We start from the raw sequence: 21,676 nt of genomic DNA, 5'->3' as shown, positions 1-21,676 counted from the left end.
TTCAACGTAGCAAATAAAGTACGAACAGACACTAGATGGAAGTTGGTCATCGGTAAGCTGCAATCACAACAGATAGCCAAAGCAAATTCCAATTAGCTGACCCAATTGCTTTCTCACCGCACTCCTAGAAAAAGAGAGAGGAGAAACGTGGAAACAACGGGAGTATAAAAAAATCGAGATGTACAGTAGCCAGAATGAAGTCCGAAAATTCTACCAAACAGTGAAACATGAAGCTGATGGCTTTGGTATTGGCACATCATTTTGTAGAGACCAGCAAGATAATTTGTTAACTGATACAGATAGCGTGCTCAGGATATGGAGAGAGCATTCAAAGGCGGCAATAAACCGGCTGAAGAATAATACGGCAGCAGGAGCCCTGACTTACCAGTCGGGCTGTTCAAAACTGGAGGTGCAGATGAGTTGTATACATCAGTTAATACCATCTGAGCATCCTGTGTCCCGTCATTTCGATTTTACCGAGGCGAGGCATTTTGATTCTACCAACAATAGCGAAAAAATTGCCACAAATAAGCTAAACTGGAGGACTATATAAAATTCTCTCAAATCGGTTTTCAAAGTAGCTTATGTGCAGATCATACAAATACCGCCCGTTTAACTATTGAGCAAAGTTACGAGTGTAATTCTGAGCTACATCCCCATTTCACAGATGTCAGGATTTCGACAGCATTAACCTAGGAGTGACTGCATTTGATTCCATTGCACAAAAGAGGTATTCCGCCGAAACCTAAGTACTTTATAAAGGAAACCCCTTTTTAAATTTCTTAGCCTATATGGATGACAATTTTAAAAATACATTAGCCTAATGTGATTACGAACCAATCCCTTTATGAAAGATGCAAGCAAAACCCAATGGCCAAAGAAATCAAACTAAGGAAATGGAGATGGATTGGTCATGAGGAAACAAGACGGAAATACTGCCAAAGAAGCCCTTGAGTGGAACGCAAGGTAGCCGCAGTAGGGGTAGATCTGTGCTAACGTGGTTACGGAAAGTTTTAGAAGAACTGAGGAAGGCGAATAAATCATTTAGTGAAATTAAAACTTTAGCACTAATTTTATTAATAATAAAATAAATATAATGGATGGCATTTCTCCGCACGCATTGCTAACCATTCTGTCACAAAACTTGAAGATAACTTAAGAGGCACAGGTCTACCTCTAAATTCGGCAAAAATCACATACTTGGGTATTAAGTCAAATACGTCAGTAGACTATTATCTTTGGAGCCTGGCGTCAGGAAACATAAAATTAATGGGGCTTAAACTTCATAAACTCCTCACAAGCCATTTTCTAAAGTGGCTACCTACATATGTGCAGATGTGGAGAATTTAAATCGGAGCTACATCCACATTTCAAAGATGTCAGTAACCTAGGAGTGACTGCATTTGATATCATTGCACAAAACAGGTATTCTGTCGAAGCGTAAATACATGATAAATACCTTTTTAAATTTCTTAGCCTGTGTGGATTGCATGTCTCCGCACGCATTGCTAACCATTCTGTCACAAACCTTGAAAATAACTAAATAGGCACAGGTCTATATCTAAATTCGGCAGAAATCACATACTTGAGTATTAAGACCAATATCGAACCGAAACTACTCGAGGCTAAGTCTCAGTAGATACATTTTGTTATCTTTGAAGCTTGGTGGTACGGTAGTCTAAATAAGTAGAGCAAAACTAGCAAAGTTGGGACCAAGTTGGAAACACAACTGGTCCGTCAGTCTGTGGTAATCACGATTTGCAAGGTATAGTCTAGGTCCGTTAAGGGTATTATCATTATTTATAGGCCCGCATGGGGAGTCCCTCCGTGGCCTAATTGTAAAAATCGGTGCGGAATTTATTCTGGAAAATAATGCTAGAAAGGATATCTAACTTTTCTCCTAAGATTTTAATGCCCAAATTACAAATTTTTTAAGAAATATTCTTGTTAACTTAGTTTGGCTGTATTATTTTTCACACGTCCTTATAGGCCCAATCATATCACTGCCCTGTCCAATACAACATCGACAAATCGTCGGTGTCATGCTTAAGTGTTCCATACGCCATTTGCCTGATTCGAGAAAAACTCAAGTTAATGTTTAAGGCCATACAGGATAAAAATGGTGCAATAATCCAATACTTTAAGAGCTCAGTTCTACTTAAGGAAACTCATAGAATATATCAGTAGTTTATTTTAGTCAGATATCTGTGATAGTCTAGAAGTTATGGCCAATTTTTATAATTGCAAAGAGTTGCTGAGTTGTTCCATGGAGTCTTTTTTGGTGTTTTTAGCAGTTTGTGTCACATGGAACACGTTTTGTCACATTTCAACCAAAACACTTTTTATCAATCGTGTTCCACCTCCCTTATATGAAGTGCTACTGTGGAGTTTAAAAAATCAGGACATTAAATGAAACATATATTTTTCTTATATAAATACAATAAGGACCATAATTGTAGGTTTCCTTAACACTTATTTAAGGGATTGCCTCCACTTATCACTACTTTTTTGTGGCAAAAATTTCAATCGGACAAAACGGATTGATATTTTGCATTTCTAAGGTACAATAAAACATTTAAACACGTTTTTCTTATAATACCATTTTTGGACACCGACTAGCTTCAAGTCGAGTGGACGTTTTTGCGTATATTTTTGTGGACTTGCATCAAAATTTTGTCTTTAAACTAGGGATTTTTTGTTTAAACGATTGATAAATTTTCGTTTTCATATAACAATACAATATTCAAAAATATTTGGATTTAGAAACTATTATTCTGCAGTTTTTAAACCAAGTCCTTTAAAACAATTTGTTCCATACGCCACTTTATTCGTAACTTGGCAAAAATGGGCAATTTTTGTTCCAAACGCCATTATTTTTGATGCGGAACAATTCGTTTTTGTCCCTTTTTGTTCCATACGCCAAACGACATCGATATGGAACTAAAAAGTTCAAAGTTGTTTTGTTCCATACGCCAGGCTTTATGGATATGGAACAAAACGACAAGATTTTTTCATCTGAATATCTCAGAAACTATAAGATCAGAAACTATGAATCTGAAAGAGCATGGTTCAAAACCTTGTGCGGTACCTTTATCTCGAAATGACAAAAATGGCGTATGGAACACTTAAGCATGACACCGACGAAATGTTGATTCAATTTTATTTATGGGATACTATTTTATTTAAAAAAAACAAAATCCGCCATAACGCACTGCGCGTGTTTTTGAAACATTTAAATTCATTGTAACGACTGTGGCTATATTATTTCGCACACCCGTGTAATTTTTGGGGAAAAGGATTGTGGTTGTGTAGCCGGTTTTCGATCTGTCCATGTTTCAATTCACATAGGCTGATACTTGTTACTTGGTTTGACTTAATTGTTATCCCTCGACATGTAATGTCCTAAAGTAGTGGTGTAGGGTATCACATGTTCGTCCCGACTAAAGCCGTTTCTGCTTTGTGTTTTATTAATGTCGGCAAAGCAGTCTTATACTTCATGATTTTTCTAAATTAATGGTGTACATTTCGCTACCTATCTTCTTGTGCAGAACTAAACAAACTTTAGTTAATAAAACATTACTTCAAAATCCCACATGTCATCCATCGTCATGTTAAAATCTTCTTCATTTTCATTTCACTTTTTTAATTACCAATAAACACATAAGGTCCCATCAAAATAAAAGTACATTAACACTTTTATATTGATCTTGATTAAACCATTGCCTGCCACAATGCTAAATATGGTGAGGTATTATCAGACCATACGAGGAGATGGTGTTGATTTTTCGGCCCAATGAAACTGCTGTTCTTGAGAAGATGAATTCATTGGCCCCAAGTAATGTTGATTTTTCTGGAATTTTATTTGTTTTGGTTCGCAGCAGCAACGGTTTTCAGAAGCTCGTTTAAGTTTGCAATATTGACATTTCGTTGGAAAGGTGTAATGATATGTGTACAGACATTCGTACAGTAACAAAAAGGCAGTCGACGCTCAAATTTATTAACTTATTTGCTACTGGGACATTGTTTGTTTTGTGATAAGAATACTTGGGGCTAATATGGGCTTTACACAACACCGTTGACACTTTCATTAGTTGGGTGAGGTTTGTAATAAATTTATTTCTGAAGATATTTATTTCTGAAAGTCAAACATTATATTATTTGAGGTTAACCAAGGAGCTGTCCAATAAAGCCCATGTATCCTAAAGAAGCATGCCCTTATATGATGCTAAGGAGCAGTATCACTAGCCGAAACGTACCCTATGTACTCTTACCAATTCATAAAAATTTCTTTCAGTTCCAACAAATATAACTTTTGTACGAATGTTCATTTGTGAAGGACACAGTTTCTAATGAAGATACTAGATCAAGATGTTGAGGAGTTGTTTTATTGCTATTTAAGATTACTAATATCATTCTGTCATACCTTGGTCAACAGTCTTGATAACAATGTTCTATTTTTCCCTCAACATCCACCAAACCCTCACAATATTTTACTCTCTATTAAGCCATTTCCAATTATCTTTCCCCCAAAAATATTTATTTCAATTATTTTTCACTAATTGTTCCAGTAATTACTATTAATTTTTGATTGTTATGGAATCAAACAAAGCAATATCCTTTTGCCATTGCTCAACAGCTTGAAAACGTTCTGTTAGAACACACTGGAGAAGCATTGCACCCCATTCCAAGGCCAAGAAATTTGCATCTGCATTCAGTGCACAATTTGCACAACAATAGTCAGAGTAATAAACTTTGAATAAACGAAACGAAAAATAAAAAAAAAAACTATTCTTTTTTGATGATTTTTGTGTGTTCTTTTGTAGCAGTAGCGGATTCTTATGGTTTTTATTTTGGACACCCTCCTTTGTGTTCGGAACAGCATCCAAAACAAAATGTGATTGCAGGCATCGCTGTTGATGGCACTCAATATTGGTGTTTTTGCTGGTGTTGCTACTACTGCTGCTCCGATGATGATGATGATGATGATGATGATGATGATGGGTGATTTTTGAAGTCAAGGCCTTTGTGAATATTGTTATGAACGAGTTTATTTGCGTTAATACAGTGAGTTTTAGAGAAGTTAAAATAAATTCAATTTTTAATTATTAAGATGGATCATGACTGGATGATATTGGTAAACGTAGTTGTATTTGTTTGGGTAAGTAAGATTTCGTTTATACTGGTGTTTATTATCGTGATAAGTGTATTATCTTGATTTGAATTGATGTAAACCAAATATCATAATAGTAAGCGCCAGTATAAACGAACTCTAAGGTATCATTACTCAAAACTATCATTGTGTACCAGCCACCGTGGTGAAATGGTATGTTCACTAGGGCTATGGCTTTTTGACCTATTTTCTCAAAAATGTTGCGAGAATGAATGAACTTTTGCCTATTTATGACTAAAATTACTTTTATTTTCTTTTATTTTTACTTATATATAAATATTGAATAAGGTGACGCACAAACCACTTTTAATTGATATGATATATGAAATAAAGCTATAAATGATATATCACGAAAATTTTCTAAAATTGTCTTTTAAATTTCAAAAAATTAAAAAAAAAATGTTTGTACCCCATCAATGATTTTTGACAAACAGATTAAGAAAATCAAGTAAGAACGGCGTTAAGTTCAGCCGGGCCGAACTTGTTATACCCTCCACCACGAGTTATGTTGAAGTAAAATGGAACAATTAGTTTCCTTTCGTACATGAAGAAGACTAATTACCAAATTTCAGCAAATTTCGTCGATCTATACCGACAAATTCATGCGGAAATTTTTTAGTCTCAAAGAAGACTTAATAAAAATTTCCGATATTTCGGTAAGATAATGTGACTAAAACCTAAACAATACCAAAATTAAGAGGTTTGCTTCTATGGGAGATAGAGAAAGACGTGGACATATACTAATAATTCTTTTCAGCCCCCCTATTCAGTAACTTTTTTACACTTTACTTATTGTTTATTTTACAACCATTTCATTTGTTTGTTTTGTAGTTGGTACAAAAACAAAAGAAATTTTAACAACTTTTCAATCGATAAAAGTTACAGAATAGGCCTACGGGAATACTTTATAACCCGTGAAAGACTTAATAACAAAATCCAGTCATTTCGGTGGGACGTTGACGTCACTACCTACGAAAATCGGGAGCTGCCGCTCTATGGGGGCTATATAAAGGCGTGGACCTATACCGACAAATTTCATATTGAAAGTTTTATACCCCTAAATGGAGACTAAACACCAAATTTCAGGCAATTTGGTGGAATATTGAGGCAACAACTTTCAAAATACGGAAAATCGGGATGTACCGTTCAATGGGAGCTATATTAAGGCGTGGACCCATACCGACAAAATAGAGGGGAAAGTTGAATACCGGCAACGAACACTAAATGCCAAATTTCAGCCACTTCGATGCATTATTGTGGCCATAACATTCAAAACATCGAAATTCGGGAGGTACCGTTCTATGGGGGCTATATTAAGGCGTGGACCTATATTCAAAATATTCCGGGAGAACGTTTTATACCCCCAGCGAAGACTAACTACTAAACTTTACCCATTTCGGAGGAATATTGACGCCACAACCTTCAAAATAAAGAAAATCGGAAGGTACCGTTCTATGGGTCTATATGAAGGCTTGGGCCTATACCGACAAAATTCTGGGGGAAAGTTTTATTCTCCCAGCGAAGACTAAATACTACATTTTAGCCAATTCGGAGGAATATTCCGGAGGAATATTTATACCCCCAGCGAAGACTAACTACCAAATTTTAGCCATTTCGGAGGAATACTGAGGCCACATCCTTCAAATTACCTTAAATCGGGAGGTATCGTTCAATGGGGGCTATATGAAGGCGTTGGCCTATACCGACAAAACTCTGGGGGAAAGTTGTATACCCCCAACGAACACTTATTACCAAATTTCAGTCATTTTGTTGTGATAATGAAGCTTAAACCTTAAAAATACCAAAAATCGGGTGGTGCCGTTATATGGGGGCTATATGAAGACGTGGACCTATATCTTCAAATTTCTGGGGAAAAATTTTGTACCTCCAACGAAGACTAAGTATCAACTTTCAGCCAATTCGGTTTGATAATGAGCCTAAAACCATAAAAATACCGAAAATCGGTTATAACGGGGACCGATATAGCCTATTTGCAAACCCAATATTCTTAGGAGTAATATTAACTTCTATACTAAATTACAATGCTCTATCTTAAAAATTGCGGACTGTATCTTGATTTCAACAGACGGACGGGCATGGTTATATCGACTTAGAATTTTACCCTGATCAAGGGTCAAACGGAATGACAAATTTAATTATACCCTCCATATAATGGTGGAGGGTATAAAAACTTTGTATAGGAGTTACCCGAGGGGTTGATCAGATGTAGTCAATATTCGGACATAATCCGAGTCGGTAAGAAATAATACGATGCATAAAGTTGGGACCAAATCGGTTTCTTCCTTCGATGTTTATCTTACGTTCTACCAAGTTTAGTTGATGCCGGCAGGTTTTTTTGGAACTTTCGTGCTATTTTCTCAGAAAGTATGGAATTGTCCCTGAAACAACTTAAACCGCGTTAACAAAAAATCAAAACCATTCGAGAGCAAATCTCAAACTGTACTTTTTCGAAATTTTGTGTGGAAGGTACCCGAAGGAGTGGACCGATATAGTACATATTTGATCTAGGTCTGGTAGAAATATTACGATGTGCAGAGTATGGACCAAACTTTATAGTCCCTTCGACAGCACACCCAACTTGCATGTCCTGGTTCGATTCCCAGGTCAGACAACATATCATTTTCAACGGTGGGCTCCCAGCATAAAATTTGCGACGTGTCCCGAGTATTTCAGCCATGAAACGCTTCTCTACAAATGGCGTCTTAAGCGGGGTACACGCTATCAGTTTTGACTGTCGATTTTTCGGAATTATCGATAACTGTCCAACCGTCCAGCAATCACAAAACATTTTGTGGTTGAATGATGACGGATAAAAATGAACGGCCATACTGGCAAGCAACCGATTATTTGAGCAAAACTGACAGTCAAAACTGATCGTGTGTACCCCACTTTAGGACAAGCGGCTCAGACTGGGCGATAAAAAGAAGATCCGCTATTACATTAAGCCTTCACATAGAGCTGGGAAACTGTCGATAGTCTGACAATCCTAGAGATTGCTGTCGTAAAACAAAGGTTACGTTGGCCACCAAAACAAGTTATCTGGGTAATCTGTCGCGAATTATTTAAAAGATAATTGCTTCTGAGTCCTATATAAACAAAGCTTTACGGCACTGATCAAAACGATAGCCCGATTATCGATAGTTTGCCAGCTCTACTGTCACAATGCAACATTTCACAACGCGGATAAGCTGATACACTTCATGGTAAACTTCAGCGGTTTGGTGCAGCAAAACCGATTTAAAATGAGGAAAATAGCACTAACAGGAATAACACCGCAGTTGGACATCGGAACTACAAATACCACGGGCAACCGCAGTCTATTTCATTCAACATACCAAATTGCTTAAATGGGTATCATGATGCTACCAGAGAGGAAAATTTTACATTCAGTTCTACTCTGCAATCAGCAGCAATACGTAGAACATGAGATCAGTATCGGAACAAAAGGAAGGTGGAGAAGAGACTTTCTCTACGAAAAAAGAGATATAAATATATGAGGATTATAAAAAATGTACAGGACTCAGTTCAACAATTCTACAAAAGATTGAAATATCCAAATTATGGCCTTAATACAAAGACATCCTCCTATGGAGACAAGCGAGATAAAAGGTAAGATAACATTACATTGCTGGAGATTTTATACGAGAGGCGAAAAAAACGTGTCGCGCAAATTGGTAACTTGATGCCAAGACACGTTCTTTTCCACCCCAAACAAATACTACCATTCATCACAAATATTTCCATATGCTTTTAGTTCTAGATGTTCCTGCTTCATTCTAATGATAATACCCATTTTTTTATTTTTATTTTTTTTTTTTTGCTTAAAAACTTTCCAACTTCCACATTCATTCTTAATTTGCAACATTTTATGCTGTAAATGTGGATGTTGTATATAAATCATTTTTGAAACATATATTAAATGACATCCTAACTTTTTCTCTCAGCGGCAATAATTTCGAATTCCATACGGATCAGTAGATGCTCTTCAACAAACTAATTGATAAGCAATTACGCAGAAAAAAACCACCCCGAAAATTTTGATTAAAAGCTTTATCACCATATTTTTGTCGAATGGCGATAAAATATTACGTATTTATTGGGAAAATTGTTATCAAAAATGAAAATGTTACTAGTAAGCGATCAATAAACGATTTCAAACAAATAACACTGTGACACAAAATGGAACTCAAAGTCTGGGGGGTGGAAAATTTCTTTTGAATGTGAAAGCCCTTGATGAGTATACTAAGAACCCAAAAGGAAATTTTCGCCATAGGTCAAGTTTCTGAGATATCGCGCGATGAAGTTTTTGATTTTTTCCCTATAATACTTTGGAAAATAGCTCCATATCTCCGTTTGGCGTTGTTGTAGCTTCATTTTGAGGTGACATGTCTTCAGTCAAATCGATTGGCGAATCTTTTTGTAGAACATTTCATTCTTCTAACTCAATGCCTTTCATGTCCTTTTCGTCCTTTCTTTTTTGAACCGTAGTGAAAGTACCACAAGATGAGATTTTTCAACATCCAAATATTCTACAAAAATGTTGCTCAGAAGATTTTAGGTGCGGTTCTCTTTGACAACTAATCGATTTTGTCCCGTTTTCATTGTCCTTTTTGACATTTAATCGGTTTTGGTTCAGAAATAAACTACGTTTTGTTTTTCTGTATATTCGTTATTGGGTATTTATTGGTATGTACACATAACCATTGGTTATCTATATATATAAAAGAGCTTAGTGAGTGAGTGACTGAGTGACTGAGTGACTGACATATCATCGCCCAGACGAAACCGCTGAAGCTAGAAAGCTGAAATTTTTACTGTGGGTTGCTGTCGGTGTGTAGGCGTGAGATAAGGCTGGGTTTTTGGAAATTCGACCTAGAAGGGTACGAAAAGTACTAAAAGGTACTAAATGTGGTACCCTTTGTATTAGGCAAACGGGAAGAGCTAGAATTCTGAAATTTGGAATGAGGGTAACTGATGGAGAGTTAGAAAGATGTACCAAAGGGTTTTTGGAAATTCGACCTATAAGTGTACGAAAAGTTACCAAATTTGGTACCAATTGTATATTTTGAGCGGATATAGCTACAATCTTCATATTTGGTATGGGAATCAAGGTTGGGAAGTGGTGTTGATATAAGGAAATGATTTTGGAAGTTCGTACTTATCTGTACGAGTAGTACTAAATGGTACTAAATTTGGTACAATGTGGATTTGGGTGAACGGATAGAGCTGAAAACCTGAAATTTGGAATTTAAATTACCGTTGAAGCGTACGATTGAGATATGGGTGTACTTTTAAAAATTCATACGTATGTGTACGAAAAGTACTAAATGGTACCAAATTTGGTACAATTTGGATTTAGATAGACATGGAAACCTGAAATTTGGAATTAAGATTACTGATGGAGTGAAGGATTGAGGTAGTTTTGGAAATTCTTACTTATGGGTACGAAAAGTAGTAAACGGTACTAAATTTGGTACAAATTGGATTTGGGTGAACGGATAGAGCTGGAATCCTGAAATTTGGAATTTAATTACTTTTGGAGTGTAGGATTGAGTTAGTCTTGGAAATTTATACTTATGGGTACGGAAAGTACTAAATGGTACTAAATTTGGTACAATTTAAATTTAGTTGAACGGATAGAGTTGGAATCCTGAAATTTCGAATTAAGGTTACTGTTGGAGTGTAGGATTGAGGAAGTTTTGGAAATTCGTACTTATGGGTACGAAAAGTACTAAATTTGGTATAATTTGGATGTGAGTGAACGCATAGAGATGGAATACTGAAATTTGGAATTAAAACTATATTTGAAGTGTAGGATTGAGGTAATTCTGAAATTCGTACTTATAAGTACGGAATATACTAAATTTGATATAAATTGAATTTGTATGGAGAGATAGCACTGGAATCCGGAAATTATAATACATAGTAAATAATAAATCATAAATAATAAATAATAAATAATAAATAATAAATAATAAATAATAAATAATAAATAATAAATAATAAATAATAAATAATAAATAATAAATAATAAATAATAAATAATAAATAATAAATAATAAATAATAAATAATAAATAATAAATAATAAATAATAAATAATAAATAATAAATAATAAATAATAAATAATAAATAATAAATAATAAATAATAAATAATAAATAATAAATAATAAATAATAAATAATAAATAATAAATAATAAATAATAAATAATAAATAATAAATAATAAATAATAAATAATAAATAATAAATAATAAATAATAAATAATAAATAATAAATAATAAATAATAAATAATAAATAATAAATAATAAATAATAAATAATAAATAATAAATAATAAATAATAAATAATAAATAATAAATAATAAATAATAAATAATAAATAATAAATAATAAATAATAAATAATAAATAATAAATAATAAATAATAAATAATAAATAATAAATAATAAATAATAAATAATAAATAATAAATAATAAATAATAAATAATAAATAATAAATAATAAATAATAAATAATAAATAATAAATAATAAATAATAAATAATAAATAATAAATAATAAATAATAAATAATAAATAATAAATAATAAATAATAAATAATAAATAATAAATAATAAATAATAAATAATAAATAATAAATAATAAATAATAAATAATAAATAATAAATAATAAATAATAAATAATAAATAATAAATAATAAATAATAAATAATAAATAATAAATAATAAATAATAAATAATAAATAATAAATAATAAATAATAAATAATAAATAATAAATAATAAATAATAAATAATAAATAATAAATAATAAATAATAAATAATAAATAATAAATAATAAATAATAAATAATAAATAATAAATAATAAATAATAAATAATAAATAATAAATAATAAATAATAAATAATAAATAATAAATAATAAATAATAAATAATAAATAATAAATAATAAATAATAAATAATAAATAATAAATAATAAATAATAAATAATAAATAATAAATAATAAATAATAAATAATAAATAATAAATAATAAATAATAAATAATAAATAATAAATAATAAATAATAAATAATAAATAATAAATAATAAATAATAAATAATAAATAATAAATAATAAATAATAAATAATAAATAATAAATAATAAATAATAAATAATAAATAATAAATAATAAATAATAAATAATAAATAATAAATAATAAATAATAAATAATAAATAATAAATAATAAATAATAAATAATAAATAATAAATAATAAATAATAAATAATAAATAATAAATAATAAATAATAAATAATAAATAATAAATAATAAATAATAAATAATAAATAATAAATAATAAATAATAAATAATAAATAATAAATAATAAATAATAAATAATAAATAATAAATAATAAATAATAAATAATAAATAATAAATAATAAATAATAAATAATAAATAATAAATAATAAATAATAAATAATAAATAATAAATAATAAATAATAAATAATAAATAATAAATAATAAATAATAAATAATAAATAATAAATAATAAATAATAAATAATAAATAATAAATAATAAATAATAAATAATAAATAATAAATAATAAATAATAAATAATAAATAATAAATAATAAATAATAAATAATAAATAATAAATAATAAATAATAAATAATAAATAATAAATAATAAATAATAAATAATAAATAATAAATAATAAATAATAAATAATAAATAATAAATAATAAATAATAAATAATAAATAATAAATAATAAATAATAAATAATAAATAATAAATAATAAATAATAAATAATAAATAATAAATAATAAATAATAAATAATAAATAATAAATAATAAATAATAAATAATAAATAATAAATAATAAATAATAAATAATAAATAATAAATAATAAATAATAAATAATAAATAATAAATAATAAATAATAAATAATAAATAATAAATAATAAATAATAAATAATAAATAATAAATAATAAATAATAAATAATAAATAATAAATAATAAATAATAAATAATAAATAATAAATAATAAATAATAAATAATAAATAATAAATAATAAATAATAAATAATAAATAATAAATAATAAATAATAAATAATAAATAATAAATAATAAATAATAAATAATAAATAATCTATATATATAAAAGAGCTTAGTGAGTGAGTGACTGAGTGACTGAGTGACTGACATATCATCGCCCAGACGAAACCGCTGAAGCTAGAAAGCTGAAATTTTTACTGTGGGTTGCTGTCGGTGTGTAGGCGTGAGATAAGGCTGGGTTTTTGGAAATTCGACCTAGAAGGGTACGAAAAGTACTAAAAGGTACTAAATGTGGTACCCTTTGTATTAGGCAAACGGGAAGAGCTAGAATTCTGAAATTTGGAATGAGGGTAACTGATGGAGAGTTAGAAAGATGTACCAAAGGGTTTTTGGAAATTCGACCTATAAGTGTACGAAAAGTTACCAAATTTGGTACCAATTGTATATTTTGAGCGGATATAGCTACAATCTTCATATTTGGTATGGGAATCAAGGTTGGGAAGTGGTGTTGATATAAGGAAATGATTTTGGAAGTTCGTACTTATCTGTACGAGTAGTACTAAATGGTACTAAATTTGGTACAATGTGGATTTGGGTGAACGGATAGAGCTGAAAACCTGAAATTTGGAATTTAAATTACCGTTGAAGCGTACGATTGAGATATGGGTGTACTTTTAAAAATTCATACGTATGTGTACGAAAAGTACTAAATGGTACCAAATTTGGTACAATTTGGATTTAGATAGACATGGAAACCTGAAATTTGGAATTAAGATTACTGATGGAGTGAAGGATTGAGGTAGTTTTGGAAATTCTTACTTATGGGTACGAAAAGTAGTAAACGGTACTAAATTTGGTACAAATTGGATTTGGGTGAACGGATAGAGCTGGAATCCTGAAATTTGGAATTTAATTACTTTTGGAGTGTAGGATTGAGTTAGTCTTGGAAATTTATACTTATGGGTACGGAAAGTACTAAATGGTACTAAATTTGGTACAATTTAAATTTAGTTGAACGGATAGAGTTGGAATCCTGAAATTTCGAATTAAGGTTACTGTTGGAGTGTAGGATTGAGGAAGTTTTGGAAATTCGTACTTATGGGTACGAAAAGTACTAAATTTGGTATAATTTGGATGTGAGTGAACGCATAGAGATGGAATACTGAAATTTGGAATTAAAACTATATTTGAAGTGTAGGATTGAGGTAATTCTGAAATTCGTACTTATAAGTACGGAATATACTAAATTTGATATAAATTGAATTTGTATGGAGAGATAGCACTGGAATCCGGAAATTATAATACATAGTAAATAATAAATCATAAATAATAAATAATAAATAATAAATAATAAATAATAAATAATAAATAATAAATAATAAATAATAAATAATCTATATATATAAAAGAGCTTAGTGAGTGAGTGACTGAGTGACTGAGTGACTGACATATCATCGCCCAGACGAAACCGCTGAAGCTAGAAAGCTGAAATTTTTACTGTGGGTTGCTGTCGGTGTGTAGGCGTGAGATAAGGCTGGGTTTTTGGAAATTCGACCTAGAAGGGTACGAAAAGTACTAAAAGGTACTAAATGTGGTACCCTTTGTATTAGGCAAACGGGAAGAGCTAGAATTCTGAAATTTGGAATGAGGGTAACTGATGGAGAGTTAGAAAGATGTACCAAAGGGTTTTTGGAAATTCGACCTATAAGTGTACGAAAAGTTACCAAATTTGGTACCAATTGTATATTTTGAGCGGATATAGCTACAATCTTCATATTTGGTATGGGAATCAAGGTTGGGAAGTGGTGTTGATATAAGGAAATGATTTTGGAAGTTCGTACTTATCTGTACGAGTAGTACTAAATGGTACTAAATTTGGTACAATGTGGATTTGGGTGAACGGATAGAGCTGAAAACCTGAAATTTGGAATTTAAATTACCGTTGAAGCGTACGATTGAGATATGGGTGTACTTTTAAAAATTCATACGTATGTGTACGAAAAGTACTAAATGGTACCAAATTTGGTACAATTTGGATTTAGATAGACATGGAAACCTGAAATTTGGAATTAAGATTACTGATGGAGTGAAGGATTGAGGTAGTTTTGGAAATTCTTACTTATGGGTACGAAAAGTAGTAAACGGTACTAAATTTGGTACAAATTGGATTTGGGTGAACGGATAGAGCTGGAATCCTGAAATTTGGAATTTAATTACTTTTGGAGTGTAGGATTGAGTTAGTCTTGGAAATTTATACTTATGGGTACGGAAAGTACTAAATGGTACTAAATTTGGTACAATTTAAATTTAGTTGAACGGATAGAGTTGGAATCCTGAAATTTGAAATTTCGAATTAAGGTTACTGTTGGAGTGTAGGATTGAGGAAGTTTTGGAAATTCGTACTTATGGGTACGAAAAGTACTAAATTTGGTATAATTTGGATGTGAGTGAACGCATAGAGATGGAATACTGAAATTTGGAATTAAAACTATATTTGAAGTGTAGGATTGAGGTAATTCTGAAATTCGTACTTATAAGTACGGAATATACTAAATTTGATATAAATTGAATTTGTATGGAGAGATAGCACTGGAATCCGGAAATTATAATACATAGTAAATAATAAATCATAAATAATAAATAATAAATAATAAATAATAAATAATAAATAATAAATAATAAATAATAAATAATAAATAATAAATAATAAATAATAAATAATAAATAATAAATAATAAATAATAAATAATAAATAATAAATAATAAATAATAAATAATAAATAATAAATAATAAATAATAAATAATAAATAATAAATAATAAATAATAAATAATAAATAATAAATAATAAATAATAAATAATAAATAATAAATAATAAATAATAAATAATAAATAATAAATAATAAATAATAAATAATAAATAATAAATAATAAATAATAAATAATAAATAATAAATAATAAATAATAAATAATAAATAATAAATAATAAATAATAAATAATAAATAATAAATAATAAATAATAAATAATAAATAATAAATAATAAATAATAAATAATAAATAATAAATAATAAATAATAAATAATAAATAATAAATAATAAATAATAAATAATAAATAATAAATAATAAATAATAAATAATAAATAATAAATAATAAATAATAAATAATAAATAATAAATAATAAATAATAAATAATAAATAATAAATAATAAATAATAAATAATAAATAATAAATAATAAATAATAAATAATAAATAATAAATAATAAATAATAAATAATAAATAATAAATAATAAATAATAAATAATAAATAATAAATAATAAATAATAAATAATAAATAATAAATAATAAATAATAAATAATAAATAATAAATAATAAATAATAAATAATAAATAATAAATAATAAATAATAAATAATAAATAATAAATAATAAATAATAAATAATAAATAATAAATAATAAATAATAAATAATAAATAATAAATAATAAATAATAAATAATAAATAATAAATAATAAATAATAAATAATAAATAATAAATAATAAATAATAAATAATAAATAATAAATAATAAATAATAAATAATAAATAATAAATAATAAATAATAAATAATAAATAATAAATAATAAATAATAAATAATAAATAATAAATAATAAATAATAAATAATAAATAATAAATAATAAATAATAAATAATAAATAATAAATAATAAATAATAAATAATAAATAATAAATAATAAATAATAAATAATAAATAATAAATAATAAATAATAAATAATAAATAATAAATAATAAATAATAAATAATAAATAATAAATAATAAATAATAAATAATAAATAATAAATAATAAATAATAAATAATAAATAATAAATAATAAATAATAAATAATAAATAATAAATAATAAATAATAAATAATAAATAATAAATAATAAATAATAAATAATAAATAATAAATAATAAATAATAAATAATAAATAATAAATAATAAATAATAAATAATAAATAATAAATAATAAATAATAAATAATAAATAATAAATAATAAATAATAAATAATAAATAATAAATAATAAATAATAAATAATAAATAATAAATAATAAATAATAAATAATAAATAATAAATAATAAATAATAAATAATAAATAATAAATAATAAATAATAAATAATAAATAATAAATAATAAATAATAAATAATAAATAATAAATAATAAATAATAAATAATAAATAATAAATAATAAATAATAAATAATAAATAATAAATAATAAATAATAAATAATAAATAATAAATAATAAATAATAAATAATAAATAATAAATAATAAATAATAAATAATAAATAATAAATAATAAATAATAAATAATAAATAATAAATAATAAATAATAAATAATAAATAATAAATAATAAATAATAAATAATAAATAATAAATAATAAATAATAAATAATAAATAATAAATAATAAATAATAAATAATAAATAATAAATAATAAATAATAAATAATAAATAATAAATAATAAATAATAAATAATAAATAATAAATAATAAATAATAAATAATCTATATATATAAAAGAGCTTAGTGAGTGAGTGACTGAGTGACTGAGTGACTGACATATCATCGCCCAGACGAAACCGCTGAAGCTAGAAAGCTGAAATTTTTACTGTGGGTTGCTGTCGGTGTGTAGGCGTGAGATAAGGCTGGGTTTTTGGAAATTCGACCTAGAAGGATACGAAAAGTACTAAAAGGTACTAAATGTGGTACCCTTTGTATTAGGCAAACGGGAAGAGCTAGAATTCTGAAATTTGGAATGAGGGTAACTGATGGAGAGTTAGAAAGATGTACCAAAGGGTTTTTGGAAATTCGACCTATAAGTGTACGAAAAGTTACCAAATTTGGTACCAATTGTATATTTTGAGCGGATATAGCTACAATCTTCATATTTGGTATGGGAATCAAGGTTGGGAAGTGGTGTTGATATAAGGAAATGATTTTGGAAGTTCGTACTTATCTGTACGAGTAGTACTAAATGGTACTAAATTTGGTACAATGTGGATTTGGGTGAACGGATAGAGCTGAAAACCTGAAATTTGGAATTTAAATTACCGTTGAAGCGTACGATTGAGATATGGGTGTACTTTTAAAAATTCATACGTATGTGTACGAAAAGTACTAAATGGTACCAAATTTGGTACAATTTGGATTTAGATAGACATGGAAACCTGAAATTTGGAATTAAGATTACTGATGGAGTGAAGGATTGAGGTAGTTTTGGAAATTCTTACTTATGGGTACGAAAAGTAGTAAACGGTACTAAATTTGGTACAAATTGGATTTGGGTGAACGGATAGAGCTGGAATCCTGAAATTTGGAATTTAATTACTTTTGGAGTGTAGGATTGAGTTAGTCTTGGAAATTTATACTTATGGGTACGGAAAGTACTAAATGGTACTAAATTTGGTACAATTTAAATTTAGTTGAACGGATAGAGTTGGAATCCTGAAATTTCGAATTAAGGTTACTGTTGGAGTGTAGGATTGAGGAAGTTTTGGAAATTCGTACTTATGGGTACGAAAAGTACTAAATTTGGTATAATTTGGATGTGAGTGAACGCATAGAGATGGAATACTGAAATTTGGAATTAAAACTATATTTGAAGTGTAGGATTGAGGTAATTCTGAAATTCGTACTTATAAGTACGGAATATACTAAATTTGATATAAATTGAATTTGTATGGAGAGATAGCACTGGAATCCGGAAATTATAATACATAGTAAATAATAAATCATAAATAATAAATAATAAATAATAAATAATAAATAATAAATAATAAATAATAAATAATAAATAATAAATAATAAATAATAAATAATAAATAATAAATAATAAATAATAAATAATAAATAATAAATAATAAATAATAAATAATAAATAATAAATAATAAATAATAAATAATAAATAATAAATAATAAATAATAAATAATAAATAATAAATAATAAATAATAAATAATAAATAATAAATAATAAATAATAAATAATAAATAATAAATAATAAATAATAAATAATAAATAATAAATAATAAATAATAAATAATAAATAATAAATAATAAATAATAAATAATAAATAATAAATAATAAATAATAAATAATAAATAATAAATAATAAATAATAAATAATAAATAATAAATAATAAATAATAAATAATAAATAATAAATAATAAATAATAAATAATAAATAATAAATAATAAATAATAAATAATAAATAATAAATAATAAATAATAAATAATAAATAATAAATAATAAATAATAAATAATAAATAATAAATAATAAATAATAAATAATAAATAATAAATAATAAATAATAAATAATAAATAATAAATAATAAATAATAAATAATAAATAATAAATAATAAATAATAAATAATAAATAATAAATAATAAATAATAAATAATAAATAATAAATAATAAATAATAAATAATAAATAATAAATAATAAATAATAAATAATAAATAATAAATAATAAATAATAAATAATAAATAATAAATAATAAATAATAAATAATAAATAATAAATAATAAATAATAAATAATAAATAATAAATAATAAATAATAAATAATAAATAATAAATAATAAATAATAAATAATAAATAATAAATAATAAATAATAAATAATAAATAATAAATAATAAATAATAAATAATAAATAATAAATAATAAATAATAAATAATAAATAATAAATAATAAATAATAAATAATAAATAATAAATAATAAATAATAAATAATAAATAATAAATAATAAATAATAAATAATAAATAATAAATAATAAATAATAAATAATAAATAATAAATAATAAATAATAAATAATAAATAATAAATAATAAATAATAAATAATAAATAATAAATAATAAATAATAAATAATAAATAATAAATAATAAATAATAAATAATAAATAATAAATAATAAATAATAAATAATAAATAATAAATAATAAATAATAAATAATAAATAATAAATAATAAATAATAAATAATAAATAATAAATAATAAATAATAAATAATAAATAATAAATAATAAATAATAAATAATAAATAATAAATAATAAATAATAAATAATAAATAATAAATAATAAATAATAAATAATAAATAATAAATAATAAATAATAAATAATAAATAATAAATAATAAATAATAAATAATAAATAATAAATAATAAATAATAAATAATAAATAATAAATAATAAATAATAAATAATAAATAATAAATAATAAATAATAAATAATAAATAATAAATAATAAATAATAAATAATAAATAATAAATAATAAATAATAAATAATAAATAATAAATAATAAATAATAAATAATAAATAATAAATAATAAATAATAAATAATAAATAATAAATAATAAATAATAAATAATAAATAATAAATAATAAATAATAAATAATAAATAATAAATAATAAATAATAAATAATAAATAATAAATAATAAATAATAAATAATAAATAATAAATAATAAATAATAAATAATAAATAATAAATAATAAATAATAAATAATAAATAATAAATAATAAATAATAAATAATAAATAATAAATAATAAATAATAAATAATAAATAATAAATAATAAATAATAAATAATAAATAATAAATAATAAATAATAAATAATAAATAATAAATAATAAATAATAAATAATAAATAATAAATAATAAATAATAAATAATAAATAATAAATAATAAATAATAAATAATAAATAATAAATAATAAATAATAAATAATAAATAATAAATAATAAATAATAAATAATAAATAATAAATAATAAATAATAAATAATAAATAATAAATAATAAATAATAAATAATAAATAATAAATAATAAATAATAAATAATAAATAATAAATAATAAATAATAAATAATAAATAATAAATAATAAATAATAAATAATAAATAATAAATAATAAATAATAAATAATAAATAATAAATAATAAATAATAAATAATAAATAATAAATAATAAATAATAAATAATAAATAATAAATAATAAATAATAAATAATAAATAATAAATAATAAATAATCTATATATATAAAAGAGCTTAGTGAGTGAGTGACTGAGTGACTGAGTGACTGACATATCATCGCCCAGACGAAACCGCTGAAGCTAGAAAGCTGAAATTTTTACTGTGGGTTGCTGTCGGTGTGTAGGCGTGAGATAAGGCTGGGTTTTTGGAAATTCGACCTAGAAGGGTACGAAAAGTACTAAAAGGTACTAAATGTGGTACCCTTTGTATTAGGCAAACGGGAAGAGCTAGAATTCTGAAATTTGGAATGAGGGTAACTGATGGAGAGTTAGAAAGATGTACCAAAGGGTTTTTGGAAATTCGACC

The sequence above is a fragment of the Musca autumnalis genome, unplaced genomic scaffold (genome assembly GCF_047663935.1).
Source record: "Musca autumnalis isolate F117 unplaced genomic scaffold, ASM4766393v1 scaffold_1, whole genome shotgun sequence".
Lineage (NCBI taxonomy): Eukaryota > Metazoa > Arthropoda > Insecta > Diptera > Muscidae > Musca > Musca autumnalis.
This window is presented reverse-complemented; position numbering follows the sequence as displayed.